The 12615-nt window shown below is 42.0% G+C and overlaps 41 non-coding genes across 41 annotated transcripts; all 41 read left to right on the top strand.

Annotated features, from left to right (window-relative positions):
• Positions 1–54: 54 nt before the first annotated feature.
• On the top strand, positions 55–127 carry trnav-uac (transfer RNA valine (anticodon UAC)). Its single transcript has one exon. It is a non-coding gene; the product is annotated as a tRNA-Val (tRNA).
• A 240-nt stretch (positions 128–367) lies between these two features.
• On the top strand, positions 368–440 carry trnav-aac (transfer RNA valine (anticodon AAC)). Its single transcript has one exon. It is a non-coding gene; the product is annotated as a tRNA-Val (tRNA).
• A 123-nt stretch (positions 441–563) lies between these two features.
• Positions 564–636, top strand: trnav-cac (transfer RNA valine (anticodon CAC)). Its single transcript has one exon. It is a non-coding gene; the product is annotated as a tRNA-Val (tRNA).
• A 239-nt stretch (positions 637–875) lies between these two features.
• On the top strand, positions 876–948 carry trnav-aac (transfer RNA valine (anticodon AAC)). Its single transcript has one exon. It is a non-coding gene; the product is annotated as a tRNA-Val (tRNA).
• A 426-nt stretch (positions 949–1374) lies between these two features.
• Positions 1375–1447, top strand: trnav-uac (transfer RNA valine (anticodon UAC)). The gene has a single exon. It is a non-coding gene; the product is annotated as a tRNA-Val (tRNA).
• Positions 1448–1687: 240 nt separating this feature from the next.
• Positions 1688–1760, top strand: trnav-aac (transfer RNA valine (anticodon AAC)). Its single transcript has one exon. It is a non-coding gene; the product is annotated as a tRNA-Val (tRNA).
• A 123-nt stretch (positions 1761–1883) lies between these two features.
• trnav-cac (transfer RNA valine (anticodon CAC)) lies at positions 1884–1956 on the top strand. The gene has a single exon. It is a non-coding gene; the product is annotated as a tRNA-Val (tRNA).
• A 239-nt stretch (positions 1957–2195) lies between these two features.
• trnav-aac (transfer RNA valine (anticodon AAC)) lies at positions 2196–2268 on the top strand. The gene has a single exon. It is a non-coding gene; the product is annotated as a tRNA-Val (tRNA).
• Positions 2269–2389: 121 nt separating this feature from the next.
• trnav-cac (transfer RNA valine (anticodon CAC)) lies at positions 2390–2462 on the top strand. Its single transcript has one exon. It is a non-coding gene; the product is annotated as a tRNA-Val (tRNA).
• A 232-nt stretch (positions 2463–2694) lies between these two features.
• trnav-uac (transfer RNA valine (anticodon UAC)) lies at positions 2695–2767 on the top strand. The gene has a single exon. It is a non-coding gene; the product is annotated as a tRNA-Val (tRNA).
• Positions 2768–3007: 240 nt separating this feature from the next.
• On the top strand, positions 3008–3080 carry trnav-aac (transfer RNA valine (anticodon AAC)). The gene has a single exon. It is a non-coding gene; the product is annotated as a tRNA-Val (tRNA).
• A 123-nt stretch (positions 3081–3203) lies between these two features.
• trnav-cac (transfer RNA valine (anticodon CAC)) lies at positions 3204–3276 on the top strand. Its single transcript has one exon. It is a non-coding gene; the product is annotated as a tRNA-Val (tRNA).
• A 239-nt stretch (positions 3277–3515) lies between these two features.
• Positions 3516–3588, top strand: trnav-aac (transfer RNA valine (anticodon AAC)). The gene has a single exon. It is a non-coding gene; the product is annotated as a tRNA-Val (tRNA).
• A 121-nt stretch (positions 3589–3709) lies between these two features.
• trnav-cac (transfer RNA valine (anticodon CAC)) lies at positions 3710–3782 on the top strand. Its single transcript has one exon. It is a non-coding gene; the product is annotated as a tRNA-Val (tRNA).
• Positions 3783–4014: 232 nt separating this feature from the next.
• On the top strand, positions 4015–4087 carry trnav-uac (transfer RNA valine (anticodon UAC)). The gene has a single exon. It is a non-coding gene; the product is annotated as a tRNA-Val (tRNA).
• A 240-nt stretch (positions 4088–4327) lies between these two features.
• On the top strand, positions 4328–4400 carry trnav-aac (transfer RNA valine (anticodon AAC)). Its single transcript has one exon. It is a non-coding gene; the product is annotated as a tRNA-Val (tRNA).
• A 121-nt stretch (positions 4401–4521) lies between these two features.
• trnav-cac (transfer RNA valine (anticodon CAC)) lies at positions 4522–4594 on the top strand. The gene has a single exon. It is a non-coding gene; the product is annotated as a tRNA-Val (tRNA).
• A 232-nt stretch (positions 4595–4826) lies between these two features.
• Positions 4827–4899, top strand: trnav-uac (transfer RNA valine (anticodon UAC)). The gene has a single exon. It is a non-coding gene; the product is annotated as a tRNA-Val (tRNA).
• Positions 4900–5139: 240 nt separating this feature from the next.
• Positions 5140–5212, top strand: trnav-aac (transfer RNA valine (anticodon AAC)). The gene has a single exon. It is a non-coding gene; the product is annotated as a tRNA-Val (tRNA).
• A 121-nt stretch (positions 5213–5333) lies between these two features.
• trnav-cac (transfer RNA valine (anticodon CAC)) lies at positions 5334–5406 on the top strand. The gene has a single exon. It is a non-coding gene; the product is annotated as a tRNA-Val (tRNA).
• A 232-nt stretch (positions 5407–5638) lies between these two features.
• Positions 5639–5711, top strand: trnav-uac (transfer RNA valine (anticodon UAC)). Its single transcript has one exon. It is a non-coding gene; the product is annotated as a tRNA-Val (tRNA).
• A 739-nt stretch (positions 5712–6450) lies between these two features.
• Positions 6451–6523, top strand: trnav-uac (transfer RNA valine (anticodon UAC)). The gene has a single exon. It is a non-coding gene; the product is annotated as a tRNA-Val (tRNA).
• A 241-nt stretch (positions 6524–6764) lies between these two features.
• Positions 6765–6837, top strand: trnav-aac (transfer RNA valine (anticodon AAC)). The gene has a single exon. It is a non-coding gene; the product is annotated as a tRNA-Val (tRNA).
• A 123-nt stretch (positions 6838–6960) lies between these two features.
• trnav-cac (transfer RNA valine (anticodon CAC)) lies at positions 6961–7033 on the top strand. Its single transcript has one exon. It is a non-coding gene; the product is annotated as a tRNA-Val (tRNA).
• A 239-nt stretch (positions 7034–7272) lies between these two features.
• Positions 7273–7345, top strand: trnav-aac (transfer RNA valine (anticodon AAC)). The gene has a single exon. It is a non-coding gene; the product is annotated as a tRNA-Val (tRNA).
• Positions 7346–7466: 121 nt separating this feature from the next.
• Positions 7467–7539, top strand: trnav-cac (transfer RNA valine (anticodon CAC)). The gene has a single exon. It is a non-coding gene; the product is annotated as a tRNA-Val (tRNA).
• Positions 7540–7771: 232 nt separating this feature from the next.
• On the top strand, positions 7772–7844 carry trnav-uac (transfer RNA valine (anticodon UAC)). Its single transcript has one exon. It is a non-coding gene; the product is annotated as a tRNA-Val (tRNA).
• Positions 7845–8084: 240 nt separating this feature from the next.
• Positions 8085–8157, top strand: trnav-aac (transfer RNA valine (anticodon AAC)). The gene has a single exon. It is a non-coding gene; the product is annotated as a tRNA-Val (tRNA).
• Positions 8158–8280: 123 nt separating this feature from the next.
• trnav-cac (transfer RNA valine (anticodon CAC)) lies at positions 8281–8353 on the top strand. Its single transcript has one exon. It is a non-coding gene; the product is annotated as a tRNA-Val (tRNA).
• Positions 8354–8592: 239 nt separating this feature from the next.
• Positions 8593–8665, top strand: trnav-aac (transfer RNA valine (anticodon AAC)). The gene has a single exon. It is a non-coding gene; the product is annotated as a tRNA-Val (tRNA).
• A 121-nt stretch (positions 8666–8786) lies between these two features.
• trnav-cac (transfer RNA valine (anticodon CAC)) lies at positions 8787–8859 on the top strand. Its single transcript has one exon. It is a non-coding gene; the product is annotated as a tRNA-Val (tRNA).
• Positions 8860–9091: 232 nt separating this feature from the next.
• On the top strand, positions 9092–9164 carry trnav-uac (transfer RNA valine (anticodon UAC)). Its single transcript has one exon. It is a non-coding gene; the product is annotated as a tRNA-Val (tRNA).
• Positions 9165–9404: 240 nt separating this feature from the next.
• Positions 9405–9477, top strand: trnav-aac (transfer RNA valine (anticodon AAC)). Its single transcript has one exon. It is a non-coding gene; the product is annotated as a tRNA-Val (tRNA).
• A 123-nt stretch (positions 9478–9600) lies between these two features.
• trnav-cac (transfer RNA valine (anticodon CAC)) lies at positions 9601–9673 on the top strand. The gene has a single exon. It is a non-coding gene; the product is annotated as a tRNA-Val (tRNA).
• A 239-nt stretch (positions 9674–9912) lies between these two features.
• trnav-aac (transfer RNA valine (anticodon AAC)) lies at positions 9913–9985 on the top strand. The gene has a single exon. It is a non-coding gene; the product is annotated as a tRNA-Val (tRNA).
• A 121-nt stretch (positions 9986–10106) lies between these two features.
• Positions 10107–10179, top strand: trnav-cac (transfer RNA valine (anticodon CAC)). Its single transcript has one exon. It is a non-coding gene; the product is annotated as a tRNA-Val (tRNA).
• A 232-nt stretch (positions 10180–10411) lies between these two features.
• Positions 10412–10484, top strand: trnav-uac (transfer RNA valine (anticodon UAC)). Its single transcript has one exon. It is a non-coding gene; the product is annotated as a tRNA-Val (tRNA).
• A 240-nt stretch (positions 10485–10724) lies between these two features.
• trnav-aac (transfer RNA valine (anticodon AAC)) lies at positions 10725–10797 on the top strand. Its single transcript has one exon. It is a non-coding gene; the product is annotated as a tRNA-Val (tRNA).
• Positions 10798–10918: 121 nt separating this feature from the next.
• trnav-cac (transfer RNA valine (anticodon CAC)) lies at positions 10919–10991 on the top strand. The gene has a single exon. It is a non-coding gene; the product is annotated as a tRNA-Val (tRNA).
• Positions 10992–11223: 232 nt separating this feature from the next.
• On the top strand, positions 11224–11296 carry trnav-uac (transfer RNA valine (anticodon UAC)). Its single transcript has one exon. It is a non-coding gene; the product is annotated as a tRNA-Val (tRNA).
• A 240-nt stretch (positions 11297–11536) lies between these two features.
• On the top strand, positions 11537–11609 carry trnav-aac (transfer RNA valine (anticodon AAC)). Its single transcript has one exon. It is a non-coding gene; the product is annotated as a tRNA-Val (tRNA).
• Positions 11610–12615: the final 1006 nt, after the last annotated feature.

Genomic DNA, 12615 nt, shown 5'->3' on the forward strand with positions numbered 1-12615 from the left:
TGCAGATTATGGGATGAACCTGTCTTGGAAAAAGGCCACTAAACTCACTGTGAGGTTTCTGTAGTGTAGTGGTTATCACGTTCGCTTTACACGCGAAAGGTCCCCAGTTCGAAACTGGGCAGAAACAAATTGAGTGTTTTTTAACTAAACATGCTGAAATGGATCTCCGGCAAGCGCATTTCCACACTACAAAGGCTCCAATTTCAAGCTAGTTGAAGGCAATCGTGCTAAGGATCTCAAGACAGACTACCAAGCCCAATGAGCACTTTCCTGTTGCTTGTGGAATTTACACAGACCAACACTCTGATTGCAGGGCAGATTATGGGATGAACCTGTCTTGGAAAAAGGCAATTAAGCTCACCATGAGGTTTCTGTAGTGTAGTGGTTATCACGTTCGCCTAACACGCGAAAGGTCCTCGGTTCGAAACCGAGCAGAAACAGCGGTCAGCTTTTGACAGAAAGTATAGATTGTTTGCGACGCTAAGAGTATTTAGCTCTCTTTTACATTATACGTTTTTTAAAATTCGTGATTCGCAAGACTTCCTTATGCTACCTCAAGACAGGTTTCCATAGTGTAGTGGTTATCACGTTCGCCTCACACGCGAAAGGTCCCCAGTTCGAAACTGGGTGGAAACATCTTGAGTAATTTTTACTATATGTGCTGAAATGGCTCTCAGGTTAGTGGATTTCCATGCTACAAAGGCTGTAATTTCAAGCTATTTGGAGGCAATCATACTAAGGACCTCAAGTCAGACTACCATGATGAATTAGCTCTGTCCTGTTGTTTGTGGAATCTACACAGACTGACACTCTGCTTGCAGTGCATATTATTGGATGAACCTGTCTTGGAAAAAGACCACTCAACCCAAAGTGAAGTTTCTGTAGTGTAGTGGTTATCACGTTCGCCTAACACGCGAAAGGTCCTCGGTTCGAAACCGAGCAGAAACAGCGACCAACTTTTGACAGAAAGTATGAATTGTTTGCAACGCCAAGAGTATCTATCTCCCTTTTACATTATACACATTTTAATTTGTGAGTCTGAAGATTTTCTTCTGCTTCCTGAAGACAGGTTTCCATAGTGTAGTGGTTATCACGTTCGCCTCACATGCGAAAGGTCCCCAGTTCGAAACTGGGTGGAAACAACTTGAGCAATTTTTACTATATGTGCTGAAATGGCTCTAAGGTAAGTGGATATCCAGCTACAAAGGCTAAAAGCTATTTGAAGGCAATCATACTAAGGATCTCAAGCCAGACTCCAATGGTGAATTATCTCTGTTCTGTTGTTTGTGGAATCTACACAGACTGACACTCTGCTTGCGGTGCAGATTATGGGATGAACCTGTCTTGGAAAAAGGCCACTAAACTCACTTTGAGGTTTCTGTAGTGTAGTGGTTATCACGTTCGCTTTACACGCGAAAGGTCCCCAGTTCGAAACTGGGCAGAAACAAATTGAGTGTTTTTTAACTAAACATGCTGAAATGGATCTCCGGCAAGCGCATTTCCACACTACAAAGGCTCCAATTTCAAGCTAGTTGAAGGCAATCGTGCTAAGGATCTCAAGACAGACTACCAAGCCCAATGAGCACTTTCCTGTTGCTTGTGGAATTTACACAGACCAACACTCTGATTGCAGGGCAGATTATGGGATGAACCTGTCTTGGAAAAAGGCAATTAAGCTCACCATGAGGTTTCTGTAGTGTAGTGGTTATCACGTTCGCCTAACACGCGAAAGGTCCTCGGTTCGAAACCGAGCAGAAACAGCGGTCAGCTTTTGACAGAAAGTATAGATTGTTTGCGACGCTAAGAGTATTTAGCTCTCTTTAACATTATACGTTTTTTAAAATTCGTGATTCGCAAGACTTCCTTATGCTACCTCAGGACAGGTTTCCATAGTGTAGTGGTTATCACGTTCGCCTCACACGCGAAAGGTCCCCAGTTCGAAACTGGGTGGAAACATCTTGAGTAATTTTTACTATATGTGCTGAAATGGCTCTCAGGTTAGTGGATTTCCATGCTACAAAGGCTGTAATTTCAAGCTATTTGGAGGCAATCATACAAAGGACCTCAAGTCAGACTGCCATGATGAATTAGCTCTGTCCTGTTGTTTGTGGAATCTACACAGACTGACACTCTGCTTGCAGTGCATATTATTGGATGAACCTGTCTTGGAAAAAGACCACTCAACCCAAAGTGAAGTTTCTGTAGTGTAGTGGTTATCACGTTCGCCTAACACGCGAAAGGTCCTCGGTTCGAAACCGAGCAGAAACAGCGACCAACTTTTGACAGAAAGTATGAATTGTTTGCAACGCCAAGAGTATCTATCTCCCTTTTACGTTATACACATTTTAATTTGTGAGTCTGAAGATTTTCTTCTGCTTCCTGAAGACAGGTTTCCATAGTGTAGTGGTTATCACGTTCGCCTCACACGCGAAAGGTCCCCAGTTCGAAACTGGGTGGAAACAACTTGAGCAATTTTTACTATATGTGCTGAAATGGCTCTAAGGTAAGTGGATATCCAGCTACAAAGGCTAAAAGCTATTTGAAGGCAATCATACTAAGGATCTCAAGCCAGACTCCAATGGTGAATTATCTCTGTTCTGTTGTTTGTGGAATCTACACAGACTGACACTCTGCTTGCGGTGCAGATTATGGGATGAACCTGTCTTGGAAAAAGGCCACTAAACTCACTTTGAGGTTTCTGTAGTGTAGTGGTTATCACGTTCGCTTTACACGCGAAAGGTCCCCAGTTCGAAACTGGGCAGAAACAAATTGAGTGTTTTTTAACTAAACATGCTGAAATGGATCTCCGGCAAGCGCATTTCCACACTACAAAGGCTCCAATTTCAAGCTAGTTGAAGGCAATCGTGCTAAGGATCTCAAGACAGACTACCAAGCCCAATGAGCACTTTCCTGTTGCTTGTGGAATTTACACAGACCAACACTCTGATTGCAGGGCAGATTATGGGATGAACCTGTCTTGGAAAAAGGCAATTAAGCTCACCATGAGGTTTCTGTAGTGTAGTGGTTATCACGTTCGCCTAACACGCGAAAGGTCCTCGGTTCGAAACCGAGCAGAAACAGCGGTCAGCTTTTGACAGAAAGTATAGATTGTTTGCGACGCTAAGAGTATTTAGCTCTCTTTTACATTATACGTTTTTTAAAAATCGTGATTCGCAAGACTTCCTTATGCTACCTCAGGACAGGTTTCCATAGTGTAGTGGTTATCACGTTCGCCTCACACGCGAAAGGTCCCCAGTTCGAAACTGGGTGGAAACATCTTGAGTAATTTTTACTATATGTGCTGAAATGGCTCTCAGGTTAGTGGATTTCCATGCTACAAAGGCTGTAATTTCAAGCTATTTGGAGGCAATCATACAAAGGACCTCAAGTCAGACTGCCATGATGAATTAGCTCTGTCCTGTTGTTTGTGGAATCTACACAGACTGACACTCTGCTTGCAGTGCATATTATTGGATGAACCTGTCTTGGAAAAAGACCACTCAACCCAAAGTGAAGTTTCTGTAGTGTAGTGGTTATCACGTTCGCCTAACACGCGAAAGGTCCTCGGTTCGAAACCGAGCAGAAACAGCGACCAACTTTTGACAGAAAGTATGAATTGTTTGCAACGCCAAGAGTATCTATCTCCCTTTTACGTTATACACATTTTAATTTGTGAGTCTGAAGATTTTCTTCTGCTTCCTGAAGACAGGTTTCCATAGTGTAGTGGTTATCACGTTCGCCTCACACGCGAAAGGTCCCCAGTTCGAAACTGGGTGGAAACAACTTGAGCAATTTTTACTATATGTGCTGAAATGGCTCTAAGGTAAGTGGATATCCAGCTACAAAGGCTAAAAGCTATTTGAAGGCAATCATACTAAGGATCTCAAGCCAGACTCCAATGGTGAATTATCTCTGTTCTGTTGTTTGTGGAATCTACACAGACTGACACTCTGCTTGCGGTGCAGATTATGGGATGAACCTGTCTTGGAAAAAGGCCACTAAACTCACTGTGAGGTTTCTGTAGTGTAGTGGTTATCACGTTCGCTTTACACGCGAAAGGTCCCCAGTTCGAAACTGGGCAGAAACAAATTGAGTGTTTTTTAACTAAACATGCTGAAATGGATCTCCGGCAAGCGCATTTCCACACTACAAAGGCTCCAATTTCAAGCTAGTTGAAGGCAATCGTGCTAAGGATCTCAAGACAGACTACCAAGCCCAATGAGCACTTTCCTGTTGCTTGTGGAATTTACACAGACCAACACTCTGATTGCAGGGCAGATTATGGGATGAACCTGTCTTGGAAAAAGGCAATTAAGCTCACCATGAGGTTTCTGTAGTGTAGTGGTTATCACGTTCGCCTAACACGCGAAAGGTCCTCGGTTCGAAACCGAGCAGAAACAGCGACCAACTTTTGACAGAAAGTATGAATTGTTTGCAACGCCAAGAGTATCTATCTCCCTTTTACATTATACACATTTTAATTTGTGAGTCTGAAGATTTTCTTCTGCTTCCTGAAGACAGGTTTCCATAGTGTAGTGGTTATCACGTTCGCCTCACACGCGAAAGGTCCCCAGTTCGAAACTGGGTGGAAACAACTTGAGCAATTTTTACTATATGTGCTGAAATGGCTCTAAGGTAAGTGGATATCCAGCTACAAAGGCTAAAAGCTATTTGAAGGCAATCATACTAAGGATCTCAAGCCAGACTCCAATGGTGAATTATCTCTGTTCTGTTGTTTGTGGAATCTACACAGACTGACACTCTGCTTGCGGTGCAGATTATGGGATGAACCTGTCTTGGAAAAAGGCCACTAAACTCACTGTGAGGTTTCTCTAGTGTAGTGGTTATCACGTTCGCTTTACACGCGAAAGGTCCCCAGTTCGAAACTGGGCAGAAACAAATTGAGTGTTTTTTAACTAAACATGCTGAAATGGATCTCCGGCAAGCGCATTTCCACACTACAAAGGCTCCAATTTCAAGCTAGTTGAAGGCAATCGTGCTAAGGATCTCAAGACAGACTACCAAGCCCAATGAGCACTTTCCTGTTGCTTGTGGAATTTACACAGACCAACACTCTGATTGCAGGGCAGATTATGGGATGAACCTGTCTTGGAAAAAGGCAATTAAGCTCACCATGAGGTTTCTGTAGTGTAGTGGTTATCACGTTCGCCTAACACGCGAAAGGTCCTCGGTTCGAAACCGAGCAGAAACAGCGACCAACTTTTGACAGAAAGTATGAATTGTTTGCAACGCCAAGAGTATCTATCTCCCTTTTACATTATACACATTTTAATTTGTGAGTCTGAAGATTTTCTTCTGCTTCCTGAAGACAGGTTTCCATAGTGTAGTGGTTATCACGTTCGCCTCACACGCGAAAGGTCCCCAGTTCGAAACTGGGTGGAAACAACTTGAGCAATTTTTACTATATGTGCTGAAATGGCTCTAAGGTAAGTGGATATCCAGCTACAAAGGCTAAAAGCTATTTGAAGGCAATCATACTAAGGATCTCAAGCCAGACTCCAATGGTGAATTATCTCTGTTCTGTTGTTTGTGGAATCTACACAGACTGACACTCTGCTTGCGGTGCAGATTATGGGATGAACCTGTCTTGGAAAAAGGCCACTAAACTCATTGTGAGGTTTCTCTAGTGTAGTGGTTATCACGTTCGCTTTACACGCGAAAGGTCCCCAGTTCGAAACTGGGCAGAAACAAATTGAGTGTTTTTTAACTAAACATGCTGAAATGGATCTCCGGCAAGCGCATTTCCACACTACAAAGGCTCCAATTTCAAGCTAGTTGAAGGCAATCGTGCTAAGGATCTCAAGACAGACTACAGAGCCCAATGAGCACTTTCCTGTTGCTTGTGGAATTTACACAGACCAACACTCTGATTGCAGGGCAGATTATGGGATGAACCTGTCTTGGAAAAAGGCAATTAAGCTCACCATGAGGTTTCTGTAGTGTAGTGGTTATCACGTTCGCCTAACACGCGAAAGGTCCTCGGTTCGAAACTGAGCAGAAACAGCGACCAACTTTTGACAGAAAGTATGAATTGTTTGCAACGCCAAGAGTATCTATCTCCCTTTTACATTATACACATTTTAATTTGTGAGTCTGAAGATTTTCTTCTGCTTCCTGAAGACAGGTTTCCATAGTATAGTGGTTATCACGTTCGCCTCACACGCGAAAGGTCCCCAGTTCGAAACTGGGTGGAAACAACTTGAGCAATTTTTACTATATGTGCTGAAATGGCTCTAAGGTAAGTGGATATCCAGCTACAAAGGCTAAAAGCTATTTGAAGGCAATCATACTAAGGATCTCAAGCCAGACTCCAATGGTGAATTATCTCTGTTCTGTTGTTTGTGGAATCTACACAGACTGACACTCTGCTTGCGGTGCAGATTATGGGATGAACCTGTCTTGGAAAAAGGCCACTAAACTCACTGTGAGGTTTCTGTAGTGTAGTGGTTATCACGTTCGCTTTACACGCGAAAGGTCCCCAGTTCGAAACTGGGCAGAAACAAATTGAGTGTTTTTTTAACTAAACATGCTGAAATGGATCTCCGGCAAGCGCATTTCCACACTACAAAGGCTCCAATTTCAAGCTAGTTGAAGGCAATCGTGCTAAGGATCTCAAGAAAGACTACCAAGCCCAATGAGCACTTTCCTGTTGCTTGTGGAATTTACACAGACCAACACTCTGATTGCAGGGCAGATTATGGGATGAACCTGTCTTGGAAAAAGGCAGTTAAGCTCACCATGAGGTTTCTGTAGTGTAGTGGTTATCACGTTCGCCTAACACGCGAAAGGTCCTCGGTTCGAAACCGAGCAGAAACAGCGGTCAGCTTTTGACAGAAAGTATAGATTGTTTGCGACGCTAAGAGTATTTAGCTCTCTTTTACATTATACGTTTTTTAAAATTCGTGATTCGCAAGACTTCCTTATGCTACCTCAAGACAGGTTTCCATAGTGTAGTGGTTATCACGTTCGCCTCACACGCGAAAGGTCCCCAGTTCGAAACTGGGTGGAAACATCTTGAGTAATTTTTACTATATGTGCTGAAATGGCTCTCAGGTTAGTGGATTTCCATGCTACAAAGGCTGTAATTTCAAGCTATTTGGAGGCAATCATACTAAGGACCTCAAGTCAGACTACCATGATGAATTAGCTCTGTCCTGTTGTTTGTGGAATCTACACAGACTGACACTCTGCTTGCAGTGCATATTATTGGATGAACCTGTGTTGGAAAAAGACCACTCAACCCAAAGTGAAGTTTCTGTAGTGTAGTGGTTATCACGTTCGCCTAACACGCGAAAGGTCCTCGGTTCGAAACCGAGCAGAAACAGCGACCAACTTTTGACAGAAAGTATGAATTGTTTGCAACGCCAAGAGTATCTATCTCCCTTTTACATTATACACATTTTAATTTGTGAGTCTGAAGATTTTCTTCTGCTTCCTGAAGACAGGTTTCCATAGTGTAGTGGTTATCACGTTCGCCTCACACGCGAAAGGTCCCCAGTTCGAAACTGGGTGGAAACAACTTGAGCAATTTTTACTATATGTGCTGAAATGGCTCTAAGGTAAGTGGATATCCAGCTACAAAGGCTAAAAGCTATTTGAAGGCAATCATACTAAGGATCTCAAGCCAGACTCCAATGGTGAATTATCTCTGTTCTGTTGTTTGTGGAATCTACACAGACTGACACTCTGCTTGCGGTGCAGATTATGGGATGAACCTGTCTTTGAAAAAGGCCACTAAACTCACTGTGAGGTTTCTCTAGTGTAGTGGTTATCACGTTCGCTTTACACGCGAAAGGTCCCCAGTTCGAAACTGGGCAGAAACAAATTGAGTGTTTTTTAACTAAACATGCTGAAATGGATCTCCGTCAAGCGCATTTCCACACTACAAAGGCTCCAATTTCAAGCTAGTTGAAGGCAATCGTGCTAAGGATCTGAAGACAGACTACCAAGCCCAATGAGCACTTTCCTGTTGCTTGTGGAATTTACACAGACCAACACTCTGATTGCAGGGCAGATTATGGGATGAACCTGTCTTGGAAAAAGGCAGTTAAGCTCACCATGAGGTTTCTGTAGTGTAGTGGTTATCACGTTCGCCTAACACGCGAAAGGTCCTCGGTTCGAAACCGAGCAGAAACAGCGGTCAGCTTTTGACAGAAAGTATAGATTGTTTGCGACGTTAAGAGTATTTAGCTCTCTTTTACATTATACGTTTTTTAAAATTCGTGATTCGCAAGACTTCCTTATGCTACCTCAAGACAGGTTTCCATAGTGTAGTGGTTATCACGTTCGCCTCACACGCGAAAGGTCCCCAGTTCGAAACTGGGTGGAAACATCTTGAGTAATTTTTACTATATGTGCTGAAATGGCTCTCAGGTTAGTGGATTTCCATGCTACAAAGGCTGTAATTTCAAGCTATTTGGAGGCAATCATACTAAGGACCTCAAGTCAGACTACCATGATGAATTAGCTCTGTCCTGTTGTTTGTGGAATCTACACAGACTGACACTCTGCTTGCAGTGCATATTATTGGATGAACCTGTGTTGGAAAAAGACCACTCAACCCAAAGTGAAGTTTCTGTAGTGTAGTGGTTATCACGTTCGCCTAACACGCGAAAGGTCCTCGGTTCGAAACCGAGCAGAAACAGCGACCAACTTTTGACAGAAAGTATGAATTGTTTGCAACGCCAAGAGTATCTATCTCCCTTTTACATTATACACATTTTAATTTGTGAGTCTGAAGATTTTCTTCTGCTTCCTGAAGACAGGTTTCCATAGTGTAGTGGTTATCACGTTCGCCTCACACGCGAAAGGTCCCCAGTTCGAAACTGGGTGGAAACAACTTGAGCAATTTTTACTATATGTGCTGAAATGGCTCTAAGGTAAGTGGATATCCAGCTACAAAGGCTAAAAGCTATTTGAAGGCAATCATACTAAGGATCTCAAGCCAGACTCCAATGGTGAATTATCTCTGTTCTGTTGTTTGTGGAATCTACACAGACTGACACTCTGCTTGCGGTGCAGATTATGGGATGAACCTGTCTTTGAAAAAGGCCACTAAACTCACTGTGAGGTTTCTCTAGTGTAGTGGTTATCACGTTCGCTTTACACGCGAAAGGTCCCCAGTTCGAAACTGGGCAGAAACAAATTGAGTGTTTTTTAACTAAACATGCTGAAATGGATCTCCGTCAAGCGCATTTCCACACTACAAAGGCTCCAATTTCAAGCTAGTTGAAGGCAATCGTGCTAAGGATCTCAAGACAGACTACCAAGCCCAATGAGCACTTTCCTGTTGCTTGTGGAATTTACACAGACCAACACTCTGATTGCAGGGCAGATTATGGGATGAACCTGTCTTGGAAAAAGGCAGTTAAGCTCACCATGAGGTTTCTGTAGTGTAGTGGTTATCACGTTCGCCTAACACGCGAAAGGTCCTCGGTTCGAAACCGAGCAGAAACAGCGGTCAGCTTTTGACAGAAAGTATAGATTGTTTGCGACGCTAAGAGTATTTAGCTCTCTTTTACATTATACGTTTTTTAAAATTCGTGATTCGCAAGACTTCCTTATGCTACCTCAAGACAGGTTTCCATAGTGTAGTGGTTATCACGTTCGCCTCACACGCGAAAGGTCCCCAGTTCGAAACTGGGTGGAAACATCTTGAGTAATTTTTACTATATGTGCTGAAATGGCTCTCAGGTTAGTGGATTTCCATGCTACAAAGGCTGTAATTTCAAGCTATTTGGAGGCAATCATACTAAGGACCTCAAGTCAGACTACCATGATGAATTAGCTCTGTCCTGTTGTTTGTGGAATCTACACAGACTGACACTCTGCTTGCAGTGCATATTATTGGATGAACCTGTGTTGGAAAAAGACCACTCAACCCAAAGTGAAGTTTCTGTAGTGTAGTGGTTATCACGTTCGCCTAACACGCGAAAGGTCCTCGGTTCGAAACCGAGCAGAAACAGCGACCAACTTTTGACAGAAAGTATGAATTGTTTGCAACGCCAAGAGTATCTATCTCCCTTTTACATTATACACATTTTAATTTGTGAGTCTGAAGATTTTCTTCTGCTTCCTGAAGACAGGTTTCCATAGTGTAGTGGTTATCACGTTCGCCTCACACGCGAAAGGTCCCCAGTTCGAAACTGGGTGGAAACAACTTGAGCAATTTTTACTATATGTGCTGAAATGGCTCTAAGGTAAGTGGATATCCAGCTACAAAGGCTAAAAGCTATTTGAAGGCAATCATACTAAGGATCTCAAGCCAGACTCCAATGGTGAATTATCTCTGTTCTGTTGTTTGTGGAATCTACACAGACTGACACTCTGCTTGCGGTGCAGATTATGGGATGAACCTGTCTTTGAAAAAGGCCACTAAACTCACTGTGAGGTTTCTCTAGTGTAGTGGTTATCACGTTCGCTTTACACGCGAAAGGTCCCCAGTTCGAAACTGGGCAGAAACAAATTGAGTGTTTTTTAACTAAACATGCTGAAATGGATCTCCGTCAAGCGCATTTCCACACTACAAAGGCTCCAATTTCAAGCTAGTTGAAGGCAATCGTGCTAAGGATCTCAAGACAGACTACCAAGCCCAATGAGCACTTTCCTGTTGCTTGTGGAATTTACACAGACCAACACTCTGATTGCAGGGCAGATTATGGGATGAACCTGTCTTGGAAAAAGGCAATTAAGCTCACCATGAGGTTTCTGTAGTGTAGTGGTTATCACGTTCGCCTAACACGCGAAAGGTCCTCGGTTCGAAACCGAGCAGAAACAGCGACCAACTTTTGACAGAAAGTATGAATTGTTTGCAACGCCAAGAGTATCTATCTCCCTTTTACATTATACACATTTTAATTTGTGAGTCTGAAGATTTTCTTCTGCTTCCTGAAGACAGGTTTCCATAGTGTAGTGGTTATCACGTTCGCCTCACACGCGAAAGGTCCCCAGTTCGAAACTGGGTGGAAACAACTTGAGCAATTTTTACTATATGTGCTGAAATGGCTCTAAGGTAAGTGGATATCCAGCTACAAAGGCTAAAAGCTATTTGAAGGCAATCATACTAAGGATCTCAAGCCAGACTCCAATGGTGAATTATCTCTGTTCTGTTGTTTGTGGAATCTACACAGACTGACACTCTGCTTGCGGTGCAGATTATGGGATGAACCTGTCTTGGAAAAAGGCCACTAAACTCACTGTGAGGTTTCTGTAGTGTAGTGGTTATCACGTTCGCTTTACACGCGAAAGGTCCCCAGTTCGAAACTGGGCAGAAACAAATTGAGTGTTTTTGAACTAAACATGCTGAAATGGATCTCCGGCAAGCGCATTTCCACACTACAAAGGCTCCAATTTCAAGCTAGTTGAAGGCAATCGTGCTAAGGATCTCAAGACAGACTACCAAGCCCAATGAGCACTTTCCTGTTGCTTGTGGTATTTACACAGACCAACACTCTGATTGCAGGGCAGATTATGGGATGAACCTGTCTTGGAAAAAGGCAATTAAGCTCACCATGAGGTTTCTGTAGTGTAGTGGTTATCACGTTCGCCTAACACGCGAAAGGTCCTCGGTTCGAAACCGAGCAGAAACAGCGGTCAGCTTTTGACAGAAAGTATAGATTGTTTGCGACGCTAAGAGTATTTAGCTCTCTTTTACATTATACGTTTTTTAAAATTCGTGATTCGCAAGACTTCCTTATGCTACCTCAAGACAGGTTTCCATAGTGTAGTGGTTATCACGTTCGCCTCACACGCGAAGGCCAGTCGCGCGTAGGTGTAGAGCGCTGCTAGCCAATAGAAAGCGAGGAAAATCCAGAGAGGCGGGCCAAAAATAGTGCATAAAATTGGAGGTTCGAATCCCGCCTCGACCACAAATAACATTACATGTATTTAAAGTTACTGTTCATATAGATTTGCGTAGCGTATGATAAACATACATAATCAAGTATTGAACAGTTATTATTCTTGTGTAAGGTCTGCATAAGTTTTAGTTACTAACATCTATAATAGTTCAGGTGTTGTCGTTAATATTTTAATAATTAAAATATGATTAATTAAAATGAAGACACCCTACAAAATATTTCACACACTTCACACAATAAATATATTTTGTGTGAAGTGTGAACAAAATTTATACTATAGTATATATAGTATATACATTTTATACATTATTTAAAAATTGCTAAAGAATGCACAACTGATATGTAGTTTAAATTAAATTTACTAAGTGCATTACTATAATTGTTTCTATAGTGTAATATTAACAATTATAGTAACATTATTTATAGTCTAATTGTTTTTAAGATAGATACAAAAATAAGAAGCTATAACAGATGTCTTTGTGTACGATGTGTATCATTATTTGAAAATATAAAACTATTTAAAATGATTAATATACAAATACGGAGTTGTGTTATAGTAGTATATTTTTTTATTATGTGATTGTTTTTACATTTCTTTTTAATGTCCCTAAAATATCGTAAATCATATTAAACTAAGATTTACAAATATAAGTCATTTCCTAAGAGTTTTCTCTAAGGTGTCCAAAATTACATAGCCATTGGTAATTAATGTTTCACATATTTAAATATTTATATT

This window comes from Pseudorasbora parva, chromosome 5 (assembly GCF_024679245.1).
Source record: "Pseudorasbora parva isolate DD20220531a chromosome 5, ASM2467924v1, whole genome shotgun sequence".
Classification (NCBI taxonomy): domain Eukaryota; kingdom Metazoa; phylum Chordata; class Actinopteri; order Cypriniformes; family Gobionidae; genus Pseudorasbora; species Pseudorasbora parva.